Source organism: Orcinus orca, chromosome 5 (genome assembly GCF_937001465.1).
Source record: "Orcinus orca chromosome 5, mOrcOrc1.1, whole genome shotgun sequence".
NCBI lineage: Eukaryota > Metazoa > Chordata > Mammalia > Artiodactyla > Delphinidae > Orcinus > Orcinus orca.
Genome location: NC_064563.1, coordinates 75,288,109 through 75,304,573, shown reverse-complemented (window position 1 = coordinate 75,304,573; position 16,465 = coordinate 75,288,109). Strand labels below are relative to the sequence as shown.

Sequence of the window (16,465 nt, the reverse complement as noted above, 5' to 3'; positions counted from 1 at the left end):
CAGTAGCTGCACCAAAAGATGGCTTCTGGGGAAGGCAGGGGAAGTGCTTCCTGTGTCCCTTCCCCTTAATTCCAAAACTCCTTTCCCCATTTACAAACATGGACAACTGATCCTTTTTCAGTTTTACATAAAGTGTCATGGAAGCATAGCCGCAAGACAAACCCTCATTTCTTCGTCCAAAAAGACCACTACTTTTAAGCCCCTTCTAGAAAAATTCTTGAGTTGTAATCAGTCCTCATCTTCACAGAATTGAAATCAGGTGGGAGAGACAGGTGTTAAATACGTACATAAACTCACAGGTAATTAAAATTGTGGTAATGGTTATAAAGAAAATAAATGGAGGTCATCAGAAAATAAAGGAAAGAATAAATAGCCAGGGAAGGCCTTTTTCAAGAACTGAGGTACACATATTTAAGGCATGAGCTGAACTTGTACGAGTTAGCCAGGCAAGGAAACAAGGGAAAGAGAGAAAGAAAAGGTTGTGCAAAGGCCCTGGGGCAGGAAAGAGTGTGGCATGTTTGAAGAGCCAAAAGAAGGCTTACTGTGGTTGGAATGAGGTGATGTAGGAAAGGATCTAGGGTGGGGGGAAGGTGAGGGTGCAGGAATGCCACTGAAGAGGGAGTGATGGGCAGGCCGCGTCTAACCCTGGACTTTGTAGGTCAAAGAAGTTCACATTTTATTCTCAGTGAAATGGGAAGCAATTGAAAACTTTTATCAGAAGCTATGCTCGGAGTCACACACAGGAATACACTTTGGCTGCTGTGTAAGAATTTATTGGAGGGTGGTAAGTGTGAAAGCGGGGAAATCAGTTTGGGGCTGAGGTAGTAGTTCCAGGTGAGAGAGAAACTTGAGAGGTGGCTTGGATTATTCTAGTGGAAGTAGAGATGGAGAGAGGTGGAAGGATTTGAAGTGGATTTGATATTGGAATGGAAAGAATGACACCCAGGTTTCTGGCTTGAGCAGCTGGGTGGGGGACAGTGTCTTTTGCTGACGAGAAAGTCTGAGAACGTAGCTGGTTTGGAGAAGAAGGGGAAGAGCTGGGTTTTGGATAAGTGAATTTATGAGGTACCAGTGAGACATCATGTGAAGATGATATGGACGTATGGCCCAGAGACTCTGAAGTGAGACCTGGGCTGCAGGTATATATATACGGTTGTGAGTTATTAATGTACATGCAGACAATAGCTACAGCCATGGTATTTGAGGTCATCAGGGGGAGTGAATGTGGATCAGGGCTCTCATCCTTTTTTGAGGTTCCAGATGTCTTTGAAAAGCTGATAGACACTATACTTCTTCGTTTAAAGTATTTTCATTCAAGTTTAAGGAATTTATAGACCCCCTGAAGCCCATCCACAACTCCTGTAAGGTCCATAGATGACAAATGGAAAAAAAAAAAAAAAAAAGACCCAAGCAATAAGACTTGTATATACAGAAAAACAGGCCCTGGATTGAGCCCTGGAGAGCAGCACCATTTAGAGGTGAGACAGAGGAAGTATCCACAAGAGTCTGAGATGGCGTAGACAAATATGGAGGAGCAATTCCAGAAGAGACTTATTGAAACTGAGAGAAAAGCCTTTCAAGAATGGGAGATAAGTGTTGCTGAGAGGTCTGAGAGATAAAGACTGAGAAGTGTCCACTGAGGTTGGCAACAGCAGTGACCTTTGGGAGGCCCAGGACTGTACTTATGAAGGGTTAGAGCTCTCGGAAGGAGGCATTGCCTGCTCCTCTGCAAGAACTGGAGTGAGGGAGAGATACTGGATGCAGAGGTGGGTTGATGTGTAGACTTGCAGGTGTTCCCTCTTGATGGCCTGCATTTTTTTCAGTGAACTAGAAGGTAAGGTGACGGTGAGAGAGGAAGACAATTGAGAACAAGGGTGGAAAGTGAAGTTAGAGCTTAGTAAGAGGACTGTTACCTATTTGGGGTTGTGATCAGGGGTTGGGTCTTAAAGAGTGAGTAGGATCAGAGGAGGGAAGGGCTGGGCTCAGTATGAACAGAAGTGTGGGCACGGAATCATCGTGGGCCAAGAGCCAGCCAGGCTTCCAGAACTTCTCAAGGCTTGCTGCACTCCCTTTCTCTTCATCCTGGGCTTCTCTTTTTTCTGGCTTGTCTTTCCCCTCAGCCTATAAACATGCTCAAGCTTTACCCAGTGACTCAGCAACTCCTCTCATCAGTGTCCAAATTCTCTTCTTTCCATACCCAAAACATCTGTAACAGGAAACCTTATGAAATCTTCAATTGCTCTTGTTCTTCCTATAGTTTTCCCTTGCTTGGTTGTGTGTTGACTTATTTTGGGGATGTTGGCTGCTTTTTGAAGTCTGGAGCTTTGCGTGGTCTTTTAAAAGCCTGAGTGCATTGATAAGTTCATGCTGGGTTCCTTGGAGATACAAGCAACAGCCAGAAGCCGGGGGAACCCCTGCAGGATTTTAGATAGGTATGTGTTTTAGACAGTTCACTCTGGAGGCTGCGTGGAGGATGAATTTGTCTGAAGGAGACTGTTAGGAGGCTGCTGTAATAGTTCAGGCTGGAAAGGATGGCTGGAACTTTTGCCAGTGGGAATGGAGGTAGAGATTTGAGGGTTACTGAGGTGAAATAGAAATGACTGGATGATTGGATAACACAAGAGGCTGAATCTAGAATGACTCACACTCATTCCCAACTTTCTAATTCTGATGGCTGTGGATGGTGGTGCCAACAGCTGAGGGAGGAGCTGCTATGAAGGCAGAGGATGAGTTCGGTTTTGGACAAGCTGAGTTCGGGGCACCCCTGTGATATCTAGATAGAGCTGCCTGGTAGGCATTTGGATATTTGGGTCTAACTTTTGTGGAAGAGGTCTGGGCTGGTGATCACTGATTTGGTAATTGAAACTGTGAGGATGGAGGTGATTTCCTAAGAGTGGAATGAGAGGAGCTGTGGGCTTGCAGTGGAGTCTTCCATATAAGGTGCAGACTCACAACTGGTGGTAAAACAGGATAGAAAGGGGCAGGGCACAACTTTTTAAAAAAATGACATAGCCATAGTACATGACAAAAACTACTGAGAAGCAAGTAGGTCCAAGATGGTGGAGAATTCGACTTCCAGTAGACCTTGAGCCTCGTTATACGCTCATTGTAATACCATGCTAAATGACACACCCACAGGCCCATGACAGTTTTGAGGCCAACCATAAAAGGTCAAAAAGTGGAAATCCCCACCCCTTCCCCGAAACAGTTGAAATAATCTTCCCACTCATTCACTTACGAAATCCATGCCATATTTCAAGGACTCTTGCTTCTTGCCTTCCGAGATGGCCCACACTCTGTCTGTGGAGTGCGTTTCTCTCTAAATAAATCTGATTTTTACCTACCACACCGTCTCCAAATTCTTTCACAATGAAGAAAGAACCTTAAATTCACGGGCAACAGTGGCACTTAAGGTGCCACCCAAGGAGGAAGAGGCTTTATTTACTGAGATGTGAGAACTGGAAGAGTTCTCACATCTTCTGAAAACCAAGACAGTATTGAGATTCCAGAGGTGGAAGTCATCTGAGCTGTCAAATGTAGCAGAGAGATTCAGAAAGATAAGGGTCTGCAGGATGCCTGCTAGATTTGGGAAAATGAAGGTCATGGGTTACTCTTGCCCTAACAGGGTGAGGAAAGGTGTTGGGGTGGGGGGAGAAGAGGGGAAGCTTGAGTGCCTAGTGCTGAGAAGGGAGGAAGTGGAGTCAGCAGGATAGACCACCGTTTAAGAGGTCTGTATGAGAGGAAGAGAGATAGTTTTGTTTTTAGAACCTAAGCTTGTTAAAGGCTGAGGGAAAACAGCGACGAGCCAAGGAGCCCAGAGAGGTGAGGAAGGAGGCTTTAAGGGCTCCACGCCGCCAAGACAGCTTCTTAGAGTTTGCCTAACGCTTCCACGCTCCTTATCTCATTTAATCATTTGAGGGGGAAAACAAACGGTGAGACTGAGCCCAGGAATCGGGGAGTAGAGCTGTAGATCCATCCTGGTCCAGTGCGCAGTCCATGCCACGTGGTACCAGGAAGTGCGCGGAAACCGTCCAGCTCCACACAACCTACGGGCCAGGAGCAGCGTGTTCCTGGCTCCCGGTGAGGTGACATCGGTGCCGCGGACTTGGGGATGTGTGCTGCCCCCAGATGAGGTGTCAATACGTGTCACGGACCAAGGGTGGCAGCCCCCCGCCTAGTGTTATCATGTGCTATGAACCGGAGCATGAACGCTCCCTGCCCTCGGCAAATATGCCCAAGTGCTGTGCACCAGAGGTCGTTGAGTCTCCTCCTTTCTTACGCTCCAGCAGCTGGGAGTTCTGTTAGCCGTAAGGTGAATGACAGTAACAGTGATAGCCGGGCCTTAAGGGCGCGGGCAAGGTAGTCTCACGGCCGACAGATGGCGGGAGCCCGAGGAGGCAGATGGCTGAGCGCGCTCCTCGCGCCAGTCACCGAAGGGACGTCGCGAAAACCAAACTCGCGATTTGTGCATCCGGCCGGGGCCCTTCTCCGAGATAAATCTTCTGCGGAGGGAAGTATTTAATTTGCATCCAGCGCTGTCGGAAGAAACTCCTTACCGCTGGAGGCGGTGTAGTGGGTACGTGGGAGCTTTCTCTTGGTTACGTCTTCCAGTCCTCAGCCCAAGGTCGGGCGAGCCTAGCAGGTTGTTAAATGCAATTTATAGTTTTTGGTTTGTTTTTGGAGGGGGGAGTCTGCTGTTAAGGAATGAAAGGTACCTGGATTGCGAGCCAGGATCTGACCTCCTCTCCATCATTCTAGTACAAGCTACCTCTGTGACCTTGACTCGGCGCAAGTTAAGCTAGGCCCTTCACTGCGACTCAGTTTCCCTGTTCATAAAATGGGGATTTGGACTATGATCTGGTCTGCAGGGCCAGGATGGCAAATTCCACCTCCTCCCGCCAAAAAAATGAAGTCCTCCATTAGGAACATCCCCTCCCCAAGAGCCGGCTCCTCCGTAGTGCCCTCCCTCACCCTTTTTTTTCTCCTCCTGCCTGGGGGGACGGGACCAAACGGGAGGAGGTGGGCGGGGCCGCCCCTCGCCCCGCCCACAACGCCCCTCCCCTCCCGACTTCCCCTCTGCGCCCCTCCGCCTTCGGCGCTGGATGAGGCAATCACGTGACCTCACATCCGGCTCGGGAGTCCCGAGCTCGCCGCGCGCGCTCCCCCGCAGCCCGCCGGCTCTCCCCGCAGCGTGATCCAGGCGCCACCGCGGAGGGGAGGGGGGGTTCGCTACGTCGGTGGCGGCGGAAGGCCGTTTCGGAGTGCAGAACGCCCCCCTCCCCTGCCTACCTCCCCCTGCTGCCCGCCCTTGTTCTCGCCCTGCTCCGGCTACACGCCGCCGCCGCGGGCGCAGAGGAGGAGAGCGCGGACGCTCCTGCGCCCGCCTCGGCCCGGGCCCCGCCGCGGCTCCTCCCTCCCCTCACCCGAGCCGCAGCGTGCGGCGGCGGCGGCGCCTCGAGCTCGAGCGACCCGCGGCCGCCAGCGCCGGCCGAGGGCGATGGGGCTGGGCTGAGGCGAGGCGGCGGCGGCGGCGGCGGCGACAGCGGTGGGCCCCGGCCCTGCGCGGCCCCTCGGCTGCTCCGGCCGGGAGGCCGCCGAGGAGACGGCGCGGCGGTGCCGGGTGAGTGGCCCCAGCTTCCCCGAGGCGTCGGAGGGCTGGGTGAGCAGGGCGTGGAGCCGGTGGGAGGTTGGAGGAGGTGAATGGTATTGTCGGGGGTGGCGGGTACCAGGTGAGCTCGTGGTCGGCCTCCTCGAGCCGGAATTGGGCATCACTTCTCGGGGAAGGTGTGTGTGGGGTGGGGAGAGGAGCGTTAAGACTGCGGAATGTCTGTCTGGGACAGGTGAGGCGCGGAGGAGGGCACCACGTTGTGGGTGTGAAGGCCTGGTTGGGACACGCCGCTTGGGGGGAAGGCGAGTGTGTTGGGTTTGAGAGTGAGATGGTGGTCCAGCCCTTTCAGAAAGTACGGGAGATGGTGAGATCGAAGGTAGGGGTATTGGCAGGGCGCTTGATGGGTTTGTGCGGGTGCTGACTGAGGAATCTTCATTTCGTCCTTAGCCACGGAGTAGTGGAGCTCCTGGCCAGTCACCGCATTAAGCTAAGTGAGGCCCAGAGAGGAAAAGTGACTTATGACTTGCTTAAGGCCTCTCACTTTGACTCTAGAAAAACCCGGGGCCCTTTCTCCAGTACCTCCATGGCCGCTCTCTTTAGAGCCTTTCCTTCTCCCCACATCATTCGCAAAGTTAGGTTCTGGTGGATATGTGACCTCTTTTTTTTTTGCGGGGGGCGGGGGGAGGGGGAGCGGAGGGAATCTGACTGGGGATTGACAGTAGTAATTCAGAGCTTCACAGTTTGGAAAGCTTTTGTGACAGGTGTTTATCATTTCCTCTTCCCACAGATCTGACAGAAACATCCTTGGATCTTGGTGTCTGGACATAGGAGGTATGAATCACTCAGATAATTAACTACTTTTTCATCAGTGTTTTAGAGCTATATTGAATGGTTACATTAGTGCAAAATGAATGCGTATGGAGTTGTAAACCTAGAAACAGAAACCTATGTTTCCTACATGATTCGAAACGAAATGAGTAGAACGTTTATGTATGTAATGACTGTTTTAGATCTATGAATCAGGAAGTTAGAATTTTTTAAAAATCTAAGAAATGCAGGGACGTTTAAGATAATTGCAAAATGAATACTTTTCTAAAGACTTTGTTGCTAAAGTGAAGGTGTTCTGATTTGATTGTCTTTTGAAGGGCAATTACTTAGTTAAAAATGCTCTACCGGGCTTCCCTGGTGGCGCAGTGGTTGAGAGTACGCCTGCCGATGCAGGGGACACGGGTTCGTGCCCTGGTCCGGGAAGATCCCACATGCTGTGGAGCAGCTGGGCCCGTGAGCTGTGGCCGCTGAGCCTGCGCGTCTGGAGCCTGTGCTCCTCAACAGGAGAGGCCACAACAGTGAGAGGCCCGCGTACCACAGGAAAAAAAAAAAAAAAAAAGCTCTACCTTTGCTTAGAATTCAGCCTTTTAGTACCAAGGCACATTTATTAATTTTGTTTCACTGGAATATATGTGGTATTCTTTTCTTAGGAGGATTGTTGCTTTGCTGAATAGGCTACAGTTGCCAAAATAAATGTATGCGGGCATCCCATTCTGGTTTAGCGACCCTTTTTAAAGGCAAGTCAGTTCCTGGAAGTTGCTTGAAATAGTAAGCCTATTATTAATAATTGTTAAGAAAGTTTACTTTTGCTGCTCTCCTTGTTTTTGCATTATCCACCATTAAAGCAGATGAGGATGAGACGGCTAAGTGAGATTTTTGAACATTATTAGAACAGCAAACCCTGTTTTTGGTCAGGGAATTGGATAGGAAGAACGTTGACATTGGTTGGTTGCGTTACTTCCTAAGTAGTACAATTACAAAAAAATAAAAATATTAAGTAGCAATAAAGTTGACAGGCTTCACTTTGACTCTGTGTTCAAATTATGTAGTAAGAGGGCAGAGTTCTTCGTCCAGGCTGACCAGGAAGCTTTATTTGGGGTAGCTTTGGTTGTTAAAGTTTTAATTTACAACTGGTTTGAGATAAATAGGATAAATTCCTATATGGATAGGAAAATAGTTTCACAGTAGTTAAAACAAAACTCTATAACCTGAATGTCTAAACAGTATTTTCTGATGAGTTTTCTACTTGGTTTTGCTTATTAGTTATTGGAGCTAAAATCCTTCTGTTGGTTTAGTTAGCCCTAAATAGTTATTTCATTTAGGTAACATCAGTTTCCCATCTGTTGTATTTCGAGTATGGATTCTTATGTGGATAATAATGTGTGTTTGCTGCTACAGAATATTGTAGTAGAAGAAGCATGAACTTGGGAATCAGACCTGAGTTTGATCTGACTTTCTTAACTAGCTATTGACTTTGACCAGTGCTGATAGTTATTGAGTAAGCTTACTGTATACTATGCTTTGAATTAAACATGATGTGAATTGTCTCATTTAAACCCCATTTTACAGATGGGGAAACTGAGGTTCAGAGATGTTAAGTTGCTGAAAGTCACATGCAGCTAATCCGGTAAACCTAGAAATAGAAACCTCTATGTCACATACAGTAACAGAGCTAGGATTCTGGCTGTGTTGAAAGTCCCTTATACTGTTGCTTAACTTCCCTGTTCTGCTTTTTCTTTCTTTTTTTTTTTTTAATTAACAAAGGAGAATACTAGTACTTACGTCAGAGAGTTTTGAGGATTAGCTGAGAGCATATGTAAAGAAAGGAGCACTCTTCCTGGCACATAGTAAATATTCCTTTCCCCCTTCCATTCCATATACTGAATCAGGGCTGTGCTTGTTTAGCATGGTGGTTTTGTAACCACTGTGAATATAAGGTTTTAAATGTGAATATACTTTATTGCTGAAATGGATAGCAGTCCTAGGAAGTGGGCAATGATGAATGATAATGGGGCATGCTGTGGAGTTTTGTCTTTAGTTTTTGTATTTTTTCCCACTGGTCTAGGTGATGGTGGAAATAGGAACTTCATGCTTGTGAATGACAATGAGGTGGTGGTTGTAGTTTCTAAAATCTTAGAAGACAGAAGTAGAATTTCAAAATGATATTGATTACTTGGTTCATCTAAAGCTGGCTTTTGTTCACTGGTATACTGGGTAACCTAAGCAGGGGACCTTGTGAACAGACCCTAAGTTGAATAGGAGTTAGCAGCTTATCACTAACTGGACAACATTCTTAAAACAACTCACAGTGGTATGCTAAAGGAAGATAATCTAGTGTCTGATGTCTACCTGGTACATAACCAGAAGGTTTGTTCCAGTGATGGAATGTGTTCTGAATGTGCTGTATAGCTCATCTGGTTAAATCTGGATCTAAGAGTTAGCTGATGGGATTTAGTCTTTGGTTTTAGAACATAGTTTTTCTGTGTGAAATGAAGCCAACTGGCCTGTTGGAGAGAGTAAATCTGTAGTCATCAAAACCGTATTCTAATTAACCCACTTAACTAGTCCAGGTAACAAGCAAGAAGCAAGGAAATTATCATTACAGTCTTACTTTAATGTTGTTGATCTTCATATTTTGAGAGTAGAGAAATGAGAGAGGATCAGGATTGGGCTACATATTTTAAGATTTAGGTTAAAAAGTAAAAGGTTCTAGGCTTATTTAATCTGGAGAAAAGTATGTATCAATTACAAGGTAGAATGTCCTGAAGTTAATGGTAACTAGTAATTATAAAAATTGAGTTAAAAACATTAAAAACATATTAGATTAAAAATAGAGGTAATGTGAAATGTTATGAATAAATGGTAACTGGAAAAAACGATCACTGTTATAATGGTGAGTTGAAAATGATTTTTTGGTCCTCAGTAAGAAGGGAGAAAAGTGGAATGAAGGAAAGGGAGAGTTGTCCAAATAATCAAATATCTGAGACAGAGGAAAGTTGAGGATGAGGATTGCTGAAGAGTTTCCAGAGAGCTATCCCAACACCAGGCCTCATAATATCTTCAACCCACAGGCTTGTATTGGGACCTTTGCTAGGTCTGAGATTGTAAAATATTAACTCAAATAGCAAACTTTGAGACTGTCCAAATTAAAAAAGGACTTATGTACCTTATGTATGTGTCTCCCCAAGGGAAGGGTCCACATTGATTTATGAAAATGGAGCTTCTCAGAGGCACGTATCTTTGAAGTTACAGGTGAAAATGCATCTTTTATCTTATCTATCACCAAAGGCCACTAATGCTAGTATGAGCTGGGAATGCAGGAAGAAATTAGTACCCTGTGTTTGAAGTCTGTTTTTTTGTATGTAAGATGGGGTGAATGAAGTGAGTTGTAATTAATCTTTTTTATTTTTGTAATTAATCTCTTAATCAAAATTTCTCTCTTGTTGACTCTTTCACTTACTCGCTGTGGATCTTGCTTTTAAATAACCCGTTGAGGGAATTCCCTGGAGGTCCAGTGGTTAGGACTCTGAGCTTCCACTGCCCGGGGTCCGGGTTCGATCCCTGGTCGGGGAACTAAGATCCCACAAGCAGCACAGCGTGGCCAAAAAAATATATATATATCCAATGACACTCAGATACTAGTTAGATTAGAAGCATAATTTCCAGGAAAGGTGAGTTAACTATAAAGTAGAATTTCTTGATTACATGATGTGGAACACGCTGATATCTATATAATCTTTCTCAGAAATTATTAATAAAATTTATTTATATCTGTTGTTGGGTGATGAGGTGAAAGACAGGTCTGCCTCAGTGATAGCAAGCTAGATTAATTGACTGCTATTTTTTGTTTGTTTTTTAATTTTTTCACAAAGGAGTTTATGAGTTGGACATTGAAATAAGGAGGTATGAGATTGGAAAATAATAATGCTGAGTGGTTGTAGGTTATTTAGACTAGCCCCTTCTTTTTATAGAAAAGGAACCTGATGTCTGGAGAGGTAAGTGACAGCATGTTGGTAAAGGAGAAGCTTTCTATTAGTTGGGTGTTCTTTTCACCCTTGTCTTTAGTTTGTACTCTGTAGTAATGGCACATCTCAAAACTCAATGTATGTTTTGTGGGGTGTTTTTTTTTTTTCTTATTGAGAACCAACTTTAAAGGATTGATTTTGATCACTTGACAGACTTCTATTACATTTTTAGTTTATTTTAAAATAAGTCATGGAACAGCTCCCACATGTGTCTAGCATGGCTTCTTTACAGCATCCCTATTGCTCTCTTTTTCCTATTTGTAAAGTAGGATGAAAAATATGTTAGTAACTTACTTTGATATATAAAAGACAAGTATTTTGGTTCCTAATTCTTTCTGATCTAAACAGCTGAGTAAAATGAAATCCCCTTTTATGTAGGGGCTTTGGGCCTACATTCTCATTTAAGATAAAAATCCTGTGAAGTCAAAATTACCCATGAAAAAGTCATTTAGGAAGGCACCAGTTTGAAAACTGGTTAACTGACATATGGTTTTTCAATTCTCACAGCTAGTTTTTTCTTCAGCTATTAGTATAGGTTACTTTTTTCTGGAATCATAATCGGTTATGTGCTTTGGATTGACCAAGGAACACCAGATTTAGTCTCCGTTGCATGCTCACTCTGGGACAAGGATGTGAGCGCAAGCGTCCTGCCGCCATTATTTAGAGTATTTTTCTCTCTTGTTTTTCTTTTTTCTTGCAGCACAGATAGTTGAATTGTAATTAAATCCATATGTGATGTGATTCCACAGTGTGAATAATGGAGAAAGAAATTAGGTGTTTAGGAAAATCTGCTATTTCCCTAGGGTTATACTGGGTGTTTTATACCACACAAAAAACCTAGCATAATTAAAGGGCTAAGTAATAAAGTTGGGATTATTGGGGCACTGTTGGTACTTTTTATAATTCTAGATGGATATTCAGCTACTATCAGTGTTTTTTGTTTTTGTTTTTTTTGTTTTGGCTGTGTTGTGTCTTTGTTGCTGCTCGCCGACTCTCTCTAGTTGCCGCAAGTGGGGGCTATTCTTTGTTGCGGTGCGCAGGCTTCTCATTGCGGTGGCTTCTCTTGTTGTGGAGCACGGGCTCTAGGCGCGCAGGCTTCAGTAGTTGTGGCACATGGGCTTAGTTGCTTCGTGACATGTGGGATCTTCCTGGACCAGGGCTCGAACCCGTGTCCCCTGTATTGGCAGGTGGATTCTTAACCACTACGCCACCAGGGAAGCCCTGACTATCAGTGTTTTTAAGAGTTAATGTCTCCTTACTGCTAGCAAGATTTGCCTTATTTAAAAACAACTCTGTAAGTTGTTAATGTTTTCCATGAAATTTAAAGTATTTGAACTTAAATATCGCTCTGGGGATAGCACAGTAAGAAAACACCAGTCGTTAAAGAAATGTTATGGTGACTAAAGATTTAACAGTCCTATGCCCTGGGAGAGGGCATGTGTATTGGTTAAAATGTGGCCTCAGAGCCATATACAAGTGATTTTGAATTCTAGCCTCATCACTTACTAGCTCTGTAGTCCCTTAACCCTATTTAGCTTCTTCATTGGCTGAATGGAGGTAATAAAACATAGAGAATTGTGAGGATAAGAGGCTCAGTAATTGGTAAATTACTATTATTTATTAGTTTAATAACATTTAACATATTCAAAACAAGTCACACTCCTGTGTGTATCTGTGTGTCGTGAGAGAGTGTGTGTGTGGGTTGTGATTGAGGATTGCTTTTTCTCAACTGGAGCAGCAGGCAATAATGACATACTGTTTAATTCCGGCTTTTATAGCAAAAATACCATGATTTTGCATCTTTGGTAGTGACATCCTATAAAGCTCAAGATGTTAATTTCATGGGTCTCTAATGTACATTTGATGTATATTTTTATCTTGATGTTTCTGGGTGTGTTTGCAGTCTCTTTTTCCCCCATCCTCTGTGTTAATGTTACCTGTTGTCTCTCTCCCTGGCTGCATTATAAAATTTAAAAATATGTTTATTTAATAGGATTTTATGTTTCCTTTTTTTTTTTTTTTTTTTTTTTTGCGGTATGCGGGCCTCTCACTGTTGTTGCCTCTCCCGTTGCGGAGCATGGGCTCCGGATGCGCAGGCTCAGCGGCCATGGCTCACGGGCCCAGCCGCTCCGCGGCATGTGGGATCTTCCCAGACCGGGGCACAAACCCGTGTCCCCTGCATTGGCAGGTGGACTCTCAACCACTGCGCCACCAGGGAAGCCCTATTTTCCCTTATTTTCATTTAGAAATTCTGGTTAGTGAAATGTGTCTACATCTTTTCTTTAAAAAGAAGTCTTGAAATTTTGTTTTACTTCTCTGGCCTTTGGATTGATTAGATGTAGTCACGGGTTCTTTGTAGACCAAATATTTTTTCCTTATTGTTTTCCCAAGCACCTGAGATGGAGTTCTTACTTACATGCTAATTATCATAATATAATTCAGTTTACTAAGTGAAATGTAAAGTACTGCAGGCAAGTAACCTGAGTAGCACTTAATTATTTGAAACACTAGTCTAGCAAATTGTTAGTTAAAATAGATTTTTATTCCATGGGTCCTATATAAAAATATACTTTTTATAGTTATCACCACTGTCTTAGAGTTAGTTGTTGAATAATTTTGAGCTAATCTACAGTTGTTTTCTGTTCAGTTTTTGGTGAGAAGAGTAGAAAAACTGCTTAATTTTGTCAGGTTCAAAAGCATCTTAATGTGTGTTTTCTCAAAATCCTTTCTAATCTCTGGTGCAGCCCATACCTTTCCCCATGTTACTTTAAAAGTTGTGCCAATTACCAATTGTTGTAGTGCGTAAGAGTTGTGAGTTTTATAGGCAGTAAGGAAGGAGGCTGGGTTAGGGCCACTTAGTTGAGCCCTAAGATTGTGTTGGCACATCTAACTATTGGATACTTTTTTAGTTCCTGTCTGTGCCAAGCACAGGGCTAGATGCTGGGTATATGTTGATGAGTGAGTTCTGCCTTCTTGGAGGTAAACAGTCTAGCAAGGGAACACAGAACTGCTGCTTTGCACACCATTCACATTGTATTCTTTGGGAATGTGGCCTCTTGGCACGTCCTTGGGTCTCTTTCAGTTGAGAAAAGTTCAGAATCTCCATCACGTACAAGTTAATCCATATCTTTATCAAACAAGGTCTTTCATCATAACTTGATTCTGTTCCATCTTTTTCAGCTCCATTTTCAGCCATTCCCCAGAGGCCATCCTGTGCTCCAGCTAGTTCAAGTAACTTGTATTCCTAACATTTTCTGGGATTTCTCACCTTAGCACTTCTGCATATGGTAATTCCTCTACTTGGATTCCATCTCTCTCTTATTTCCCCTTTTTACTGCTTGTTTGCTTGATGAACTTCACACCCGTCAGGTCTTAGATCAAGGGAGAGTTCTTCTCTGAAGACTCTTTTGTCCCTTGCCTGCCTCTTCCTCCCTCCCTGTGCCTCTCCGTGCTCCCAATGCTCGCATGATACTTACTTTACTGCAGTGTGCAACCGCTTTGATAGGTTTGTTTACATGTCTAGCCTAGGTTTGGCTTCTTGAGGTTAGAAATATAATCTTTGTAATCTCCAACATTTAGCACGTACTTGGCACGTGTAGACAATGACATTGTAACAAATGATTTTTTATGAAATAGGAAGTAGTGATAAACCATACTGATTCTTTCTAGAATGCTAATTTAATAATTACAGATTTATTTTGAAATATTAAGGGTACTTGGGCAACATCTTAGTTTTCTCAATTAATTTGCCTTTTCCTAAATCAAACAATGGTCTAGGGTTGGATTTTAAGATATTACTTGGTTAGAATAGAGGCATTGTTTTTTTTTGTTTTGTTTTTTTGTTTGTTTGTTTTTGCGGTACGCGGGCCTCTCACTGTTGTGGCTTCTCCCGTTGCGGAGGCTCCGGACGCGCAGGCTCAGCAGCCATGGCTCACGGGCCCAGCCGCTCCGCGGGACGTGGGATCTTCCCGGACCGGGGCAGGAACCTCCGTCCCTGGCATCGGCAGGTGGACTCTCAACCACTGCGCCACCAGGGAAGCCCTAGAGGCACTGTTTTAAGTTCATCGGTGACCGTGTTGGTGAGACTTTCTGTCCATAATAATGAAAAACTGACCGTCACTGGTCTCTAAAGCAAATAAAACTTTTCAACCCAAAAAGAATGGGTGATCCGTAGGATTGCCATAGCACCAGCTCCATCTGTCTCTGCTAGTAGTGCCCACTGCTGCTCCTGGGAAGCAGGGAGACTCAGTCAGGAGGACTCCCAGATTTTTATGGGCCAGCCTCTCTGAGTGGTAGAACTGTAATGCCCACTCCCTGTATCTCCTTCATGCTTAAAGAAAAAATATTTTGGGGACTTCCCTGGCTGTCCAGTGGTTAGGACTCCACGCTTCCACTGCAGGGGGGCACGGGTTCAACCCCTGGTCAGGGAACTAAGATCCTGCATGCTTCATGGTGCAGCCCAAAATAAATAAGTAACGAAATAAATTGTTGCCTAGAGATTCATCTTGGATTTGCCAGCTTTGAGAAGCTGTAACCCATTTATGTATTAACTTCTGAACAGAATAACTCTTGATGAACTGGACGAGGAAGTAGTTGATACTGATGAGCATAGTCTTGTGACGGCGGTTGTATAGAGTTAGGTGAGGTCACTAAGGACCTGGGGAGAGGGTATTGGGAGAGTCAGGAAAGCGAAAGGGGCATAAGGATGAGATGTGGGAGTGGGGCAAAAACAAAATTTACTTTGTTGTGAAATTTTGCCCAGAAAAAGGAAAGATTTTACCCCTTCCTCACACTCACCTCCTGTCTTGCCCTGTCTGATTCAGTCAGCTATGTTGCTGGGTGCTGGCCTGCTTCCCAACTTTAAGTCTGTTTTTAGTCTGTAAGCCCAATATTGTGAGACAAGTGCTGACTGCTCTGACACGTGTAGAGGAGGGACAGAGGTGGGACAAGTCTGCTGCGGGGTGGAAGGGACAATCAAAGCTTAGTAGAGAAAATAACTGACCAGGGGCTGGAAGGACTCACAGGAGCTCTTCAGCCAGCCTAAATTAGGGAACGGCATTCTTAGCAGAAGGAACGATGTATGTAAAAGAATGGAATCAGGAATCAGTAGGACTCTTTGAGGAACTGCAAGTTGTGTTCTGTATAGATGGGATGTAAGGTTTGTAGGAGGTGAATAATAACCTTTGATGAATGGAAGGTGGTGTTGACAACTAGGCAGGGCCAGGTTCTGAAGGATTTTATGTCTCCCAGTTAGTTGTGACTTTGTCCTTGGAGCCCAGTTGGGTCTGTCTTTTGCACCAGTTTCCCATGGTAGGCAAACACATAATAGTATCGTGTGTTGTAAGACTTTCCAAAGTCTTCCTGGTAAGAGGGCTACTTAACTTTGTTTAATGCAGTACTTTTCTTCAATTTATATGAGCAGTCAATGCCTTTAAAATTTTTTTATTTTGGGGCTTCCCTGGTGGCGCAGTGGTTGGGAGTCCGCCTGCTGATGCAGGGGACGCGGGTTCGTGCCCCGGTCCGGGAGAATCCCACGTGCTGCGAAGCGGCTGGGCTCGTGAGCCATGGCTGCTGGGCCTGCACGTCTGGGGCCTGTGCTCCGCGGCGGGAGAGGCCACGGCGGTGAGAGGCCCACGTACCGCCAAAAAAAAAAATTATTTTGGAGGGACTTGTACCAGTTGGGAAATGATGCTGCAGACAATAGGAAGCCCTTGAAATTTTAAGCAGAGAGAAACGATCACATCAGGTTCGTATATTGATTAGAATGAGGGAGACTGGAGAGGGGATCAGGACCCAAGGTGAGGCATGCCAGAGCAGGTAGGGTGGGGTGAGGTGGGTTTGAGAAAGGTAGGAATGATAAGACTTAGTGCCCAGATGGATGTAGAAGGTGTGGGATAGGAAGGAGTCTAGGATGACTTCCAATTTCCTAGCATGGCTTTTTAGGCAAGTCCTATTCGTTAAAGGAGTAGAGGGAATTGGTAGTGGCAGCAGCAGGTGAGAGGGC

General features: G+C 44.8%; 1 protein-coding gene across 5 annotated transcripts in view; it reads left to right on the top strand.

Annotated features, from left to right (window-relative positions):
- The first annotated feature begins 5,540 nt into the window (after positions 1-5,540).
- The window catches only part of ATP13A3 (ATPase 13A3), an 81,066-nt gene continuing 70,141 nt past the window's right edge, over positions 5,541-16,465 (top strand). For 3 of the 5 annotated variants that reach the window (XM_049710458.1, XM_049710459.1, XM_049710456.1), the window contains exon 1: positions 6,419-6,439. The gene's annotated coding sequence lies outside the window, so the exon portion shown is untranslated. Of the gene's footprint in view, positions 5,621-6,395; positions 6,440-16,465 lie in introns of those variants that run through there. The other 2 variants (XM_033403729.2, XM_049710461.1) reach the window with 2 other exon arrangements.